The 18350-nt window shown below is 35.8% G+C and overlaps 1 protein-coding gene and 1 pseudogene across 1 annotated transcript in view; one reads left to right on the top strand and one right to left on the bottom strand.

Annotated features, from left to right (window-relative positions):
* Positions 1-8396, top strand: part of LOC134137611 (uncharacterized) — a 68476-nt pseudogene extending 60080 nt beyond the window's left edge.
* PTPRN2 (protein tyrosine phosphatase receptor type N2) overlaps positions 1-18350 on the bottom strand; it is a 493407-nt gene that overhangs the window by 317922 nt on the left and 157135 nt on the right. The window lies entirely within an intron of this gene.

Consider the following 18350-nt stretch of genomic DNA (forward strand, 5'->3'; position numbering starts at 1 on the left):
TATGAATTCATTGGACTGAGACAACCAAGTGAGATAGCAAAGGCAAAGTAAACCAAACCCTTGCAACAGGGACCACGGATACACGTTAAGTTGGAAATGTACTTGTTCAGGTGTTAGTATATGAAATTGAAGCTACACATTTGCACAGAAGAGCTTTGGCATAATTTTAAAAGATATCTTTAGAAATTTTAATTTATAACAGATTCACTTAAAATACTTTGTTTAAATAGCACTATAGTTACCAAATCGGCACATATTTTATGTAAAATGATGTCACATCTTTTGTATTGACAAGAGAAAAAGAATGTACAACCTGATGTATGTACTGGGAATTCTCCGTGTAGACTGAGACTGACTGGAGTTAGCAATCTGTAAAGTTAGTTATACAAACAAACAATATTTCAGTTTTATTCTCCTCAAAGCTATCAATGAAAGATTACTATGTAAATTGGAATGAAAGAATAGAAATATATAATGTTTAAATAGCATACTGAAAACAAACATAGAAACTAAAAAGAAAGTTAAAAGGACAAACTCTCCTTTCATCACTCTATTTCCTTTTTCTGATTCTTTTTCAAGACTTCTTCTCAAATAACAGCACAATATATGATCATGATTGCTACAATGGTTGCTCAAGAGCTGTAAAGGAATTTTCCTAACAATAGCTCTGAGATTCTGAAAGTAGAAATAAAAGAGATGTATGGTATGTTTAGTGTATTGATTGACCTTTGTGTAGGATAAAAAAAATACCTTTACTTTGTGAACACAAATTATAAGAAAGTTGAAGTAATATTTCTATCTTTGGTCATGCAGACTTCAATTTTGTCTTTCAAAACTATAATAAAGACCAACATTAAGTTCCACTATTCCAAAGTAAGCACAAAAGGAAAATTGGCTAAAGAAAAGATGTTTCCTAGAGCTTCCCAGAATTTGGGAAGAAATTTATACTGATAAGTGCATTACTAATCCCAATGTGTTCTACCCACACCAGGCAGGTGTGGTGAGTAGATCCCTCCCTCAAGGGAGTTAAAACGGAAAAAAATATTCTGTTCCCAGAACACTGGAGCTACACATAAGCTGTGGCCAAGGTGGAAAGATGAAACACTTTGTCCTCTTTAAGACATATTCAGGACAGTCTATTCAAAACATGGAACACAGAAAGAAGTAGTTCTGATTCACAGAGTTTGTACCTGAATCTGAAGGTATATAGAAAAAAATACGTCCTCTAAAAGTACAGAGATATAACAGCTATTGAGACATTATTTCAGAAATACTCTGAGATTTAATAGCTCTCTATTAATCCATCCCGGGAACACTTAAAAAGAAGGAAACAGACCTAATTCACCTTTTACAAGGCTGCTACCCAGGAAGCACTTCAGATCCCAGTGATATGATAAAACTCTCATATTTTGCCAGAGGGGCTATTTCAGGCTAACTGGGTCTTCCTTCCATTCAGCCCTGGCTGACATAAACATAGCAACATACCAGTTAGGAAAGCCTCATTAATCTCTGAATTTCAAAGACTAGCTAATATTTCTGTTACAGTACCTTGTAAGACATGTTATCAGTCATTACATTTTTCTTCACTGTTTTCCTTTTGAGTACTGTACATAATAATTCAAGTCTTTTTGCTTATATTTCCAGTAGTGCTGTGCAGTAAAGAAAGGACATTTAACTATCATCAATGAAAGCTCAAAATTAAAATGCTGTGGATACAGATATTTTTCCAAAATGTTAATAAAGAAACAAGGACTAAAATCATTCAACACATTAAATCCATTAATATCTACAGGAGATTAAGTATGTTGTAAGAAAAAAATTTCATATAATTGCAACATAAAGACCAGAGAAAAACACAAATAAAGAGAGCTAACTGTCAACTACCTGAATTAGGCTTTCTAGATTAGCAAACCAGAACAACCTCTTAAGGATCCAAAGCAAAATTTTCTCTTCAGTTTATTTTCTGTTGTATTTTCCATTTCAGTGACTTTTGTAATGGAGGCAATTGGCCATTATTGACCATTTATATGGGGCTTCGTTGTCAGTAGAATTTTAAGGGAAAAGTGCCCTTCCAAAAGATTCTATGTTGCTTTAAAACATGTAACAGTTTCAGTATGCCAAATGCAGGTCGTGCTGTGAGCCATCACAGCAGTACACAGATATTGATTTAGATAGAAACCAGAGGGCTGGTGAAGATAGAAAGGGCACAGTGTGCTTTCTGATGTGTATGCATTATTAAGCTTTCATAGTTTCATCTGAAGTTAGTGCCTATTTAGATAAAATTATAGAATTGGTATCACTCCGTTCAATACAGATACAACAAATTACTTCAGAACTAAAGAGATATAGATGATACGACTTATTTGTTCTTGTAGATACCAAGAAAATGCCTTTGAGTGATGATCTATTTTTTTTCCCTACTTGAATAATATACCTGGAAAAAGTACCATATTGTGAGAAACAAATAAAATGAGTCTTAGCTGCTTGGTTCGCAGACAGGTAAAGTGGACAACTGTATCATAAAAATTCCAGTGATCCTAATTATTAGAAACTTCAAATGATTTGTTTGAGACAAATAATCAGGATTCTCTAATACAGAAGCATATTAAAATTAACAGAAAATGGGAAGCAAGGGCAAAAAAAGAAAACAAGGAAGATATATATCGAATGAAGGTAAGAAAGAATGGGAAGGTTGCAAGAGATAACATCTATATTATTAAACTAGAATAAAGTTCAAATTTTACTATTACTTTCATCTTTTCCTAACATATATTTTACAGAAACAAACAAAGAGTAGTTCCTAGACTCAAAACTTAATGACTGGAATGGATGCATTTGCTCTGTTTAGCCCTACTTCCTTAGAAAATTATCATAAATATACCATTCTTCTTAACTCTTCTTGTACCTGAAATATAATCACAATAATATAGGCAATATTTTATAAGAATGACTTTAAGGGTTCAGAAAAGAACATGAGACAGAAATGCAATTTCTGGGAGGTTTCACTTTTTATTTAAGTGAGACTCTCAAATGCCACAAAAAAGTATTTTGAATATAGTTTGATATTTCAAATAACATATTCTGAAACCGTTACTAAACCTATGTAGGAATGATTGACAAATGCTAAGATTTCAGAAGATGGCCACTATCCATATATTGTTATGTTCATTAGGGATGTTTTTATTTATAACCCCACAAAGGAGAATACAAATAGACAGAAAGCATACATTTTGCTATAGAATTGCATGTCAAAAATGTCACTATAGTGGCTTATTTTCAACCAAACATTTTTTAATTTAGAAATTCCCTGAAGACCTTAGCTAAATTAATGAACTGATAACCACCAGAACTTCAAAATAGCGCTTAAATTTTGAAATAAACTATGTTTTATTATTTAAAATATAATTTAAATCACAGTTTGTACCAAAATGAAGAAAAAAAACAAAACATTTTTGTGAGAATTTACAGGGAAAATATTTCTGACAGTAAGCCATAATCCTGAACCTAGCACTCTAAGTAGTAGTCAGAGAGACGGGACAGGAGACTGGAAGAATGCCCCTTCCCACCCTTAGACCTTGTAGAAACAATTAGAAATGGACACTTCTCTGGCATTGTTATTTGGGCCCAGGTCTAGCCAGTCTCTTCTGCGCACTTTTTCTGCTGAAAACATCACAAGAACAGCTGCTTTCACAGGATTTTTCATGAAGTCTCAGGGGATCTTCTTGTTATGTTACTGCAGTATTTTGAATGACAGTCAGCCAGCAAAAACAACAGGAACAAGATCCAAGGAGAGGGAAGAGTGGGGATAGGGGACAAAAAGAGACAGGGAAGTAGAAAGAAAGACAAAGGAAAATGGGAGTACAAAAAAGGAGTGATCAAAGAACATCAGGCAAAAATAAGGAGTTGGGGAACCAGGAAATAAGACAAAAGTAGAAAGGAAATGGAAAAGATTTACAGGAAAGAAGACTCTTACATAAAAGAAAGGAAACAGGAAAACAGACCATCCATCACACATAGAGAATATATTAAAAAAGAAATAAAAAGAACCTTATTTTAGTGGAAGAATTAAAATGGAAGGACTGAATAAGGCCTGCATGAAACTTAGTAAGACACAAGAGATGAATATGAAACAGACACTGTGAAACCAGAAAGGCGGAATAATCAAATGGTGAGAAGCAAATGCAATTCACAAAGTTAGCCAAGCTTAGAATGTGTGTGCTATTTTATTTGCCATTAGTAATAGAAACATGTGTTGAGTTTGTAGTATCCTTTTGTATCTTCTCTAAAACATTGCAAGACCAGGCAGGACTAACAAGAGCTTGCCTGACACAAGTCCTGTAAGCAATGATAGGTTGTTGTATACTTACACATCATTTTTGGTATGTATTTCTTCCATTCTTTGTAGTAATGTGGACATAAAGTTAAAATGAATTATCTACATACAATCACATTCATGTTTATGTAAAGCAGAGACAGAGATTTGTCTTAAGTGAAGATACAAAGGTTTGTTTTTTTCAAACATTTTTACTCCTATAACAAAGAATAGAATACTCACTCACAAATACAGTATTACAGAAATACTGGACAGCTCCACAATGCAGTGAGAAGACAGTGGTGGGTAGCATCACTAACGGCACTGCTGCCGGTACTTAGACTGCGTTTAGGATTTGATCCTGCTCCTTTCCAGTCACTGGTGGAACTTCCCATTTACATGGATTGGTGCAAGATTAAGCCATAATGTTGGATATTCAGGTAGGAGAGGGAAGAGATGATTCATGATATGATAAGAGGCTTAAAAAAGAATTAAAATTACCTGCAGCCAATGTATGCTTTAAAGACTTAACTGAAGCCCACTGATGTCAAAAGGAAAGCTTCCATTAACTTCAGTGATATCTGATTCAATACCTAATTTTGCATCCCAGAGGAAAGGAAAGATTAAGTTTTGAGAAACTAGGAGATTGAAATCATGTCACATAGGCATTAAAAGCGCCTCTTCTCTATCTCAAGTGTGACACGATCTCAACATATGTTACTTTGGGCAGGAATAACACTGGAAACTGGAAATCTTTGGTCAGGAGAACACAACAATATTCACACAATCTATCAAAGTTGAAAAACATTTCTGTATTTTTGTTCAAATCATCTTTCTAGCTATCTTTCTTCTTACTATGGTTAGTGAGCATAGCACAGAAAAAATATTAAAATTTATTTCTTTTAGACTCACATAAGGAAGTAATGTTAACTATAAGGTGGTATTTTGACTAACTGGTGAGATGAGATTTCCTCAACATTGTGTTTGACCTTTACTCATCAATGAATATTTTAGCGAAAGAACTAAAAAACATTTCCTAAAGGAAGAAATATATGATTTTTTAGGTAAAAATTCTCCACTGACAAAATAGCCTAGTAAGATATAAATGATATGTTTCATCTAGCCTCTCTCTCTTATCTTCCTCTCCCTATCCTCAGAACCCCAAAATACAGATGAAACAAAAAGTAATGACAACACGAATAAAAAAGTAAGATTCTGTTTGCAAATGGGTAGACTTCTACACTTTTTTCCCTTCATTCTGTTGTCCAGAGTTAGTCTTCTAAAAGAAAAAAGATACATTATAACTTCTCAATCTCTCTTTATCGCCTTAAAATATTAAAATCTTGCTAATGCATGAACTGAGGGTTATATCTATTTCTACTTTAGAGAATGTAGATAAAAGGCAGGCAAAGTAATTTTTTTCTGGACTGCTTCACATGCTCATACACCCTTTCCAATGTTGTTTTAATCTCAACTGGAGGTGACTACTCATTTGTAAAAGAAAAGAGGTTAAGAGGCACTAAATAAAGATGACAGATAGCTTCATAAAATAATTTAAATTACTCTGAAAAAGAACTGAGTAGAAAACAAAGATGACGCTGTTTACAGTAACAATATTTAAAATGTATTAATTAAACCCAGAGCAGAACTACAAAAGGGAGAGGTGCTTTGAAGCTGGAAAGCTCTGAATGCCACAGGAAGCTTTGAAGTTTCTCAGTTTCCTTTGTTTCTCACTCATAATACATGAGGACACTCTGCAGTAGCTAAGCTTTAACTTTCAAGGGACCTTTTTCTGTTTGTTCCACCATTAATGAGAAAAAAAAAAATCATACCCTGCTCTTGCTATTCGTCTTTAGAATTCATGGCAGAGATAGTCACTACTGCCATGAGAGTTTCTGGTTCCTATTTGGGAAGGTAGATTTAATCTATTGAAGGTTACTCTGCGGTCAGTTGTGCCGAATATATGCCAGATTTTTTGCGGAAATTAATCAAAGCGGTCACCTAGTACAGCTTCAGGTATACTATGGAGGCAAAGATAGAAACACTTGAGCTAAGGCTGGTTTCAAACCTCCTCTTAAAACTGAACCTAAAAATTTCAACCTCAAATTCTACTGCTTAATTTTGTCTCCAAGTCTCCTTCTCCAGCAAACACCTTGAACAGAATTTCGTATCAACAGTAGGAAACATTTCCTACCGGTACCTATCTTCACACGTGAGGGCAGAGAAAGATCCAGACAACTGGAAAAGGAGGAGTTTTTTTACTTCCAGATGATGTCCCTGACAGCTGTTGTTGAGTTCATTTTTTGAATAAATTGAAACCAAAAGGTTAACTTACACACATTCACAGTTTTCTTGACCTTCCAATTCACCCAAGGGGAAAGAAATAACTTCATTTCTTAAAGATGATTCCTGCAGCAACAGAGGTGATCCCCCCCACCCTTCTGTTTAGCAGATTTAGGTAGAGTAGTTACACTATGTGCATTATCTCCAGAGATAACATGATCATATTGTCATTCAAACATGCAAATCACCAATTCTGGTTGCCATGGTTTCAAATTGAAACCTGGCATCCTTTTATCACGGTCCAGCAAAACTTACTATAAACCGTGTCCCCCCCCCCCCCCCCACACACACACCCCTTGCAACTACAGGATTACCCTGGATTACACTGGAAAAATTTAGATAGCTCTAGTTACAGCAGACTAGGTATAAATTTTTAACTTCCACTAGACCTTCTGATGCTGCATCTCAGTCCTGTTAATTAAAAAATTTTACATAAACTGGTTCACATTGTCTCTAATTTAAAACTAAATGAAAGGACGGAATGTCAGGTTCCCAGCCACAACACAATACCACAGGGAATGTTTAACCTTCCAGTTTTAAAAATCAGGAAATACTGCACTAATGCAGTTACAGTAGCTTCATGTGAAAATAAAAAATTTCAAGTCTATTCATTAATTGATTTTACCAAGACTTAAGAATGAAATACAACAAAATAGGTGAAGTACAAGCAGGGGCAGCACAAAATTCCACACTGACCTGCCAAGGTGCTTCTGTAACCTTCATGTGGGGGTTGGAAGATGTTTTACTAAGATTGACTGTTACAACTTTGCTGGCAGTGCCAGCATTGTGTTAACAAATGGAGGGATGAGGACAAGTCTGTGGGAAACAGTATCAGACTTGGAATTATTTTGCTTTGGCTATAAAATTAGGTACCAGCTGCTAACAAGCTTGAGTAGCCATTAGCACAGAATAAGTTCAAAAGGAAGTATTTGCTATCCAATGTCACACCTATCTGCATTTCATCCCAGGTAACTCATTACTTTTAGGTATCTGACTTGTGATGCCTGCATTAAGAAGCTAATTTTCCAAAAATCTCTGTAAGCCAAAGGGAGGAAAGAACCTCCTACACCAAGCAGTGCAGAATAGGAGCTTAACTTAGATGCTCAGAACTGTCCTCTGAGGAAGCTTTCCTCAATCTGTTGCCTACAAATGGAGATTCTCCTAATTTAGGTATATAAATCATGTGTCCTGAATTCTGGGGTCCTGAATGCCCTTCCAAACACTCACTGATCCATGCTGGGCAGTAAACAATTTATTAAATGAACCATCAGTGGAATTAAATGGAATCAGTGTTGCCAGCAGGTCGAGGGAGGTGATCCTGCCCCTCTACTCAGCCCTGGGGAGGCCTCATCTCGAGTACTGTGTCCAGTTCTGGGCTCCCCACTACAAGAGAGACATGGAGCTACTGGAGAGAGTCCAGCGTAGGGCTACAAAGATGATCAGAGGGCTGGAGCACCTGCCCTATGAGGAACGACTGTGAGAGCTGGGCCTCTTCAGCCTGGGGAAGAGAAGACTGAGGGGGGATCTTATCAATGTGTACAAGTACCTGAAGGGAGGGTGTCAAGGGGATGGGGACAAACTCTTTTCAGTTGTCCCATGTGACAGGACAAGAGGCAATGGGCAGAAATTGAAGCACAGGAAGTTCTGCCTGACCGTGAGGGGGAATTTCTTCCCTGGGAGAGTGACGGAGCACTGGACCAGGTTGCCCAGAGAGGTGGTGGAGTCTCCTTCTCTGGAGATCTTCAAGGCCTGCCTGGATGCAACCCTGTCTACCATACTCTAGGTGTCCCTGCTTGAGCAGGGAGGTTGGACTAGATGATCTCCAGAGGTCCCGTCCGACCTTACTGATTGCATGATTCTAAACATGATTGTTAGTTACACAGGACATTTGTATTTATGGCAAGCTCCTGAAAGACCCATGTTGCCAACTGGCTTCTCAAAGCAAAGGAGCCTGGGCACGGCGCAGCTTTACACTTGTGCATTAGCCAGCACAGTGCTGTCGCTGCTCCATTACAGATGTGACAGGGAGAGGGGACCCCCTTGTTCCTGGGGTCTCTCCCAGACCAATGTGCCCCAACATGTGCCCCAAACACCTGAATCAAGGATTTTCTTTCTATTTCATCTAAGATAAGCAAAAATAAAATAAGTTACTTCAGAAGTAAGAAAGATCAAATGTTCTACTTTCAAGAACAGAAACTGGAGCGAAACTAAGCTAATATTTAAAGAATTTACTACACAAGAACGTTGTTATCTTCTTTTCCCAAAATTAGTATTTATCATGCTTAATTAAACTCTCTCCTACAACCATGTATATGCTACTTCGAGTCTGAATACTAAATATTATCAATAATTATGGCCAGTATACTGATTCACGCAAACACAAATCACATATCTCTAGAGTCTAAAGAGGTAGTCAGTTTTCATTAAGAGAAGTCCCAAGACATGAGCTCTGGCACTCCTGATTTTAAGGAACATTCTTACGTTTGCTACTGCTTTCAGTAAATTAATATAACGTGCAACTTCACATTACTTTGAAGCCTCTTGTGGTTTGTTTTGTTTTGTTTTGTTTTTGTTTTTGTTTTTCTCCATCAGCTTTAGAGTAACTTTATAGCTGCCTGTGGCAACTGTGTTCTGCACCCTTGCGCCAGTGCCAAAGAACCGGATTTTTTTTGTAATTTTTAATTTTTAGTGTCAAGGAGAGATTTGATCTTTGTACACTGCTCAGAAAACATAAGCGTATTTGATTATTCCACCAAATCTTTCAGGACACACCTTCCTGAGTAAAAGGACCTTCCATGATCTTAAAAGTGACCTTTCAACAACACTTTTCAAGATAGAAAACGTCTTCTAAAAATGCTTTTCACTCATACTCTCGAATTTATAGGAACCATACACATCAAACAAGAATCTTGGCAGTTTTATAACAAACTAAATCAAATGTTAATTTAATTGATATCAGTAACTCTGATTTATAACAGACATATAATGTGCAACTTATAAATTTATTAATCTATCATAAATCTAAATGGCATTTAAAAAAAACCTTAGCAATTAATATGCACAATTTTATAGTCGCATAGCTATACCTTAGGGCTTTCTACTACTCACTTTTAACTAGCATCTAATTGATTTCAGGTGTCATTTCACTTCTCCCTTAATATGTTATTCAGTGGGCCAAAACTATTACTCTAAACACTTAATTACTTCAAACACCAAAAGTTTTGATTTAAGAAGATAAGAGCTCATGCACTCAAGAAGTCTTGCTATCCTTTTAGAGAAGGGTAAAAGAAATTTTCACACACAGGAAATACACATATAACAAAAGAGTATATCAAAATACTAATTTATTCTACTTAATCTGCAACATATACTTTCCCTGGAAAAAGGTAGCATATGATTTGTCTTAACTAGGAAAAGCAGCATAATTTTCATGTCTATTTTTGTATCAAGTCTCCTAAGGCAAATGTTCTGCCCCATCTGCCAGCAAACTGAAAAGCTCCAGAAAGTCTTTCCTTTCCAATTCTAGCTACTGTTTATTCTCTAATTTGTTCTGTGCACATATACTGTTTCTGCCACATGTTCTTATCAAATGATTTGGAAATATGTAACTGCCTTGTGGCTTCTCTACTTGATGTAGCTTTGCCGTTCACGTCTATTTAACATCTTAGTCTTTGAAACCAAAGAAGGAAAAAAAAGTCCAAATTTTGCTGCCATTGTTACTCCATTCATTTCAGAAAAAAATATAGCAGAAATAAATCTAGACCAACAGGACTGAAGATAGCATTATTGTGTTATGAAAACTTAAATAATTACTGATCAGGCTAAACTGTTAGTTTTATAGCAAGGCACAGAGACAATGCTCAAATATAGAGCTTTCAAAACAGTACTGTAATGGGAAAAAGCTAGTGAAAGGCAGAATACCTTAAGTCTGCCACCTGATAACACAGCTGATGGCAGAAAAAATTTGCCTTCCTACCTTGCAATCCAAAAAGCAGTTATACTGGCCTGTCTCCAGCAGTAACTAATCTGAAATACTGTGCTGAAAGAGAGACAAGGAGAAGTATTTTCCAAAACATTGTTGTGATTCCTTGTAGTTTATAAATCAGGGCAATTCTGAGCAAGAGGGAGTGTGTGTCTCAATAGATACTTTACATACATTTGTCCTTTAGGTTTTTAAATCTACGTAAACTTTAGTCTTCACAACATCCTTCGGCAAGAACTTCCTCATCTTGCTACTGCGCTGTTGGGAGAACCACCTTTTTTGCTTGCTATCATCCAGCTTTCCAGTAGTCATTGCTGAGTACAATGTATATGCAATGTTAGGAGGACTGTCTTTTGTATTTCATAAAACAAAATGGATGCTCTCTAGTTCCTGTTTGGAGAATGCAGGAAACATTCAAATCCTACACAACTTCTCCATGCCATTCATGATTGCATATATTTCTATCACATCTTTCTGTCAGCTATATCATTTTAAACAGACTCCTATTCTACTTAATCATTCCCAGTTCACCAGATATTCCATACCTTCGATCTTGGTTGTCACCCCGCTCTAGATCTCTGCCCGTAACAATGTATCTTTTTAAGAGGGGGAGCAGAACTACATGCAGTTATGGAGGTTAGCACAACATGGATTCACAAGAAGAACATAGTGACATTTTCTGTTTTGTGCTCTCTTCCTTTTCCTAACATCTAATTTGGTTTAATTGTTGCTACTGAGCACTCAACTGGAATTTTCATTGAACTATATATTATAACCTCCAATGTCTTGCATGAGTACTTACAATTAGCTCACTGTACATCATTGTACACGTAACATTAGAACTGAGGTTCCCCCCTCTAAGTATCACATAACATTCATAAAAATTGAATTTAACTTGCTAATTTATTGCTCAGTCACTCATATGTCCTTTCAGTCATCCCTTTTCTTGAATGCATTGAACATCAAAAATCATCAGCAAATTATTCTCTCATTTTTACAGGTCACTTATGAATCTGTAGAAAAGCACAAATCTTTGTGGAATTTTTAACTGGTGACATCTCTGCATTGCAAAAATGAAACATTTATCCTCTACTTTCTTTTTACTATTTACCCATGTAAAGACTCACCTATTATTCCAGGGTAACTTAGTTTCTTTGGTGAAAGATATTGTCAAATGCCTTTTGGAATTGTCCCTCATCCAAAGCTTTTTACTGCTTTCAAGGGACTAAAGTGGTGAGGCAGGACTTTCCTTTACAAATGTTGAGTCACCCCCAATATAGCATATGTCCAGTACTGTTATACTTAGAAAAAAAATTACTGATTCATCCAATATGGACATAAGGCTTATGCATCTGGAGTTTCTGTGGATCATTTCTAAAAAAACAGTATTATATTTATTCTCTTCCAGACTGTTAGGATGAGGCTTTCCCATCACACCCATTAGCTCAGCTGTTTCAGTCTGGAGGTCTTTTTGAACTTTTCTCTGAGAATATCACCTGGCCATGGTGATCTATTACTATTCATTTTGTCTATTTGTCCCATAGATAAAATTTCAGACTCATCTGATGAGTCCTCCATAAACAAATGTTCTTGGACAGAAACCTTGCTAAATACCTGAACAGTGAGCCTAACTTTATATAATTAACTGTATTTTTTTCAATTACAGTATCATTTTCTCTGAGTAGTTCCCTGAGCAGTTCTTTAACACTTTTGATCCCATGGGCTCTCTGAAAGGCTTCCTGCCTCAAATCATTTGAAAATGATTTATTATTAGTTTCTATTAATTTTACAAGCTGCTTCTTCAACCTTTTTCACCTACCTTACTATGTTTACATTTTTAACTTGCTGTAAGTATCTTTCTATTTTTCTCACTTGAAAATGACTTTTCCCCCCCCCCAAGTATCTCTTTAAGCAACTTCCATTCTCATTCTGTTTTACAATGCTAGCTTGATTTTGATCTTTCTAAAGTCTTTTTACTATGCAGTATAAATTTGGTTTGAGTCCCTAGTATAATGACTTAAGGAATCTCCATATAATCTGAATGTATACAGCATTTTTCATTGCCTCTTTAGTTTGTTTTTAACAGTATTTCTTCCCACTGGATGCATTTTTTCTTATTGAAATTAAGCACACGAATAACAGATTTTCATGCCTTTGTTGGGATACTGAATCTGATTTCTATTATGGTGCAGCTCACTGAGAGAAACAATTTCAGTCAAGTCTTGCACACTGCTCAGGACAGAGTTGCTATTTCTCACAGGCTCCTTGACTACCCAGTCCCATGAAACAATGACATTTTTGACACCATCAAAACAGCTACAGCTGTGGCAGACAGGAAACAGACTTCCTAATCTCACTCAGCATGTCTCTGTATCATCATGATCTTAGTCACTGACAGCATAAGTCTAATATCATATTTCCCTTACTATATTCAATTTTTATTATTTGTGTATATTATTATATGTTCATTATATTTTTTTCCAATGTAGGCCTAGAATTCCAGTCATAACTTGCTGACATGGCTTAGCATGATGTGGTAATCTGATCTGGTTCTCAGCTTTAACATGAAACTAACACTCCTCAAAATTCACCAAGAGACTCATGTTATTCTTTTGTACATTTTGTACCCTGATATTACCTTCTTTCCACATTTGCAATATGTTTATGATGTCAACAGTTAGGCATCCTGGTCTGTACTTAACAAGAGGATGAATATTGGGATCAAATCTACTCTGACTGCTCTTGCAGATAGCACAGACTAGGTGATCTCAAACCTTCCTTCTAGGGCCAAGTTCTCATTCAGGCAAATTTGGATCACAAACCTGGCACACAAAAGGGAACCGGTGATGCATTTTTGGAGTAGTCTGTAATTCAAGGCACAAATGAGAGTGCACTCTGTAACCTACCATGGAGATGTAGCAATTGAGAATCATAGTTTTGGTGAAAGGACAGTGCAAAACTTCACTTATTCTTAGTAGAACAGCAAAACAGAGAAGAAATGTTTCTAGATAACACATTAATTGATTTTCTGAACAATATGAACAGCAAACCATTAAAAGTCGTATCAATGTCATTTATGTAGACACATTTCACAAAAGGAAACACCATAAAATACCATTTACAATTCAGAAAATTATAGCACGATATACACACAAATTTTAATAGAAGTGCACACAAGCAATAAATACACAGAGGTTGATGCAAGGGTTTTGAATACATAGATGCCTGGGCAATTTTGTTTTATTACTATGCTGTAGAAATCTCTGTGACAGCCAAGTGGTAGCATGTATTTTATACATGTGCACATGGTATGCAATTTTCCATATACCTTAAGTACCCCCGTATTTCAAGGGCAAAACTGCACACATGTTCTGCCTTGCCTGTGTTGAAAGAGACCCAGAATCCTCACCATAGTAAGATGTGTGGTAAACCTTCCCTGCACTCTGTGGCATGCAGACTAAGTGCATACTTTCCTATCTAAAGAAGGTTGACACACAGGCTACAGGAATGGTATTGTGAGTAAAGAAATGTAATTATTTACTCTTGTTTCCCACAGACAGAGAGAAGTATGTATTCTGACAAAGTAAAAGCCAATTACTGTTGTACATTAAGTAGCAGTGCAGCCTGAAATGTGTTTTTCATTGTCCCACATGCTACTTGGTTCATGCTTCAGAACTTCTTGTCCTCTGAGGATCACAAAGCTGTTAACAAACTTTATCAAAGCTTTATTGAAGAAAACTTTTCCTCAGTGTTAGGCATTCTGTTATTCTTCTCACTTAAAGGACAATCTAGGGGTCTTTGCTAAGGTCACACAAATGGCTCTGGTTAAATTAAAGGTGTGCTTCAAACTGATTGAGTTTAATATGTAGCAGATTGTAAGGAGATCACCATACACTTATTGTCCTCTCAGTTCATCTGGCCTGAACCAAAAAAAAGCAAGTAAGTGAGCTACTGAAAGCAAAATAATAGTGTCTGAAAAGAAATTCACATCAACTTAAGTAAGATGCTTTTAAAATACAACTACAACTAAACTGATCAAACTTCTAGTTGCAAAGATTAGTAATTTGATGTAGTAGTAAGTGCAAAAACACCAGGGTACTCGTAGCATCTACTTTAGGCATCTAAAATTAGGTTTTGTGAATCTCTTCTAAGTTAGATCAATTCAGACCAACTTCCAATCTTTTTTTCCTATCTATTGGTACCTGCTACTTCTCAACTGCATATTTCAAACACAGTCTTTTTTCTTTCTTAAAAAAATGCATAGGTAAAAAGTAAATTACAGCAACAAGAAGGAAATTAGAAGTTTATGTAGAAGAAGTACTATATAGACAGACAGATAAATAGACAGACAGATTTATCTTTGTATCAGCACAAAATACTAGCGTATCTGCCAGACAGCACTAAATATTTGGAAAAAAAGAACCACGAAAGCACAGACCTAGCAACCCTCTTCTGTCTTCTCTCTCAGTAGTATATAATGAAAGCTTCCTACTCTCCCTTCCAGTTATAGCTGGTTCAATAATACCAAAATTGCATATATGTTCACTTGAACCTATTAAAGCCTTATCCCACACACACATAAATAAACTACTTGAAAAGTGAATGTAAGTTTGGACATTAGAGAAACAAACTGTAATAAGTACATTCAAACATCATGTTCCCTCCTACGTTAGTACTTAGGATACCCAACTATGAAGTATCCCTTCTTACCAGAGTGTACATGCACTTTAACACAAGATCATCACTGAAAAGAAGAAAAATAATATATACAATAAACACATTTCTGAAGACTTTTTTGTTCTCAGACATTCCATTTGTCTCTTTTTTTTTTCTATTGGCTAGCTATAGGTGGCTTCACACTCACCATTTAGATGTTCTGCATCATTTTCAGCAGTTCCCCACTCCCTACTTTGACTATATAAAGAGTAAAGGCCTACATCCCCCTTCAGTGGCAAATCCTTTAATTTGTAGATCCTGTGCTCCTAATTTGGAGATCCTGTGGTTCTAATTTATAATTATAACTGGCTCTTGTGCAGCCAAGATTTAAGGAAAATATTAGAAATTAAGATTATTTTTAATAGAGCTCTGAAATGAGCAGTGAACCAATCAAAGCACTTGAGGGTGATAAACATATTCAAATGTAAAGAAATTAGATAAGCGAAGCAGCCCATAGAAGAGAAATTAAAGTGAGAAGTACTGTACTTAAAAGTGATCACCAGAGAATGGATCACAGAGTACATTTAAAAAACACAGATAAAGAATATGAGCTTTAAAATTTTCTCTGTTCAGCGAAATTCAGGTACCAGTGTTAAATCACCAGCACAGGAATGGGAGAGTGCTGTAAGTTTATATTCACATGTATGTGGCAGCTGGTTTACACTGGCATGGTTTGCCTCTGCTTGAGAGTGGACTAACTTGTACCTTAACAGGTCAGAGCTTTGCTTATAAAAATATGTATTAGAACTATATTCAAAATACTTCAGCAAATCCCCAGGGTAGACACAATTGAAGTCTAAATGTCATTGCTCTTTTGGAGACAAGATCAACCTATAACCTTATCAGAACACAAAAAATGCCTGCGAACAATATCCAAAACCTGCAGAAGCGTTTCAGAGATTTTTGGCCTTCTAATATATGGATTTCAGTTTCTGTTTTCTAACTTCATGGCAGCTCCTTTGCAGAGGGACTTTTTTCAATTGGTATTTTCTTTTGTGGTTACAAGTCCTGAAAATCTATCACTTTTATCTTTATGCATTTTGATGACGCATAATACTGATTAGAAAGTGTCTCAGCTGGTAATAAGTTCCCTTCATTTTTTTTAAATGTTGTTTTTATGCAGTTCATACAGGAATCCAATTAGCATATCATTGTGACTGATTAAATATGCCTCACGTAAATTTACATGTCAAAATACATACTGTACTTAAACAAATAGACAAGGATGCCAGTCTTCTGTAAACAGCTTTGCATGCATAAACTAACTCAGAAACACAAAAGCTTATATTTAAATTCTCAATGACTACCTGAATAAAGATAGAGTGAAAGGGAGACAGAAAGGTAATGTTACTCATGCATGAAGTGAGAGAATGAATATAGACATTTGTCTCTCTTTGTCTCTGAAGAAAACTATTGACTAGAGATTCCCCATCTGCATATGAGGCTGTCACGTCAGATTAGCTCATCAGGTAATGGAAATTTGGCCTCTGATCCAGAAAAGGTCCCTATGCACTAAGAATCGAGACTGTTTCAAAGAGATTGTATTATCTTAGACAGCAGGATTAAATTAATATGGGAACGACTTCTAGTGGAGGAAATTTTTTGTTAAACATGTGCTAATGCTTATTATGCATAGCATCTAGTTCTCGTAAGTGATCTTTCTTGACACTTACTCATTACTTTTTGACCTTCTTGCAACTGAAAAACAAACAAGTGACGTGCACCCCTATGAAGCATGGTTGATATGTTTCAAATCAAAACCACTAAATACACATTCATGCAACCACACATTCTGAAGCAGTAGAAGAAATTACACCGTTGTCAAATAGATCAAATTAATCCCCAAAATGTCAATATTCCTGAGCATTATCATAAAGGAATAGATTCACAGAATGGATATTGTAGCTTGAGTTTTCAACTAGAAATGGAAGACCCTAGTTTCTGTCCATGCTCCAATCAATCATTCACTAATTTGCATTAAATGCTCCATAAAGGATGGGCTTGGATACCCATAACCGAACTCCAGGGGAGTGGTTCTAGTGGGCTAGCATGCAATGTTCTCTTTTGTTCTCTTTCACTCTAGGCCAGTGAATAATTAATTTTTCCATCCAAAGTGTGACAGCTTCCAGAGGAAAAACTCAGAATCTCTTTCCAAGTATTTCACCAGCATCATGATTAAGAAGATGGGTTGAAATTCCCTAAGGCAGACGAAAACAGTAAAATCCTATCCACACTCTGACTAAGTGCCCTTTGAACATGAAAGTGAGGTTTCATCTGCAGAAATTAAACAAGAAAGCTGTTTATACATATTTACTTTGTATTTTTTAGTACAGTCCACAGGGAATCAACATGCTAGGAAAGCACTGAGTGGTCGAAGAGCAAAAAAGACAAAAAGCACTGTATATGATTAGATATATCCAACAGTTTCAAACTCCATACAAAGTCAAAAGTCTTTTCAATGACTTCAGTGGAAAACTGGATGAGGCTACCACTGACCATGTCAGAAAAATAGGAGATCACTTCTGCTTTGACTTTAATGATGTTCCAAGTGTAAATAAACATGGAATTAATTTGACCTATATCATCTGCTTCTGCTTTTGTACTAACTTAAAGATCAATATGAGTAGATAAATACCATTCAGATTTTTTTTCCCACAAAGGAATAATGTGTCCAAAGAGTGATATAATCTATCTAACTGTATATATTTATTACTATTGCAGCGTCCCTGACTTCTGCATATTCTAGTATGGAAAGATGAACTAATTAAGTAAAGAAAGAGTATGACATAAGAAATTTGATTGAAGTGCATTTGGAAATAAACTTAGCATGTCAAAATAGTGAAATAATAGAAATAATAGGACAATAGAAAGAGATCTTGTTATTGACATTACAAAAAGCCTAGGTCTCATTTCATCTAAAATAACTGATATGTATCAGTGGTTGATATTAAATCCATACACTAGTTCTCTTATTTCATTTAACATATTAAAATTTTC

The sequence above is a fragment of the Rhea pennata genome, chromosome 2 (assembly GCF_028389875.1).
Source record: "Rhea pennata isolate bPtePen1 chromosome 2, bPtePen1.pri, whole genome shotgun sequence".
NCBI classification, from domain to species: Eukaryota; Metazoa; Chordata; class Aves; order Rheiformes; family Rheidae; genus Rhea; species Rhea pennata.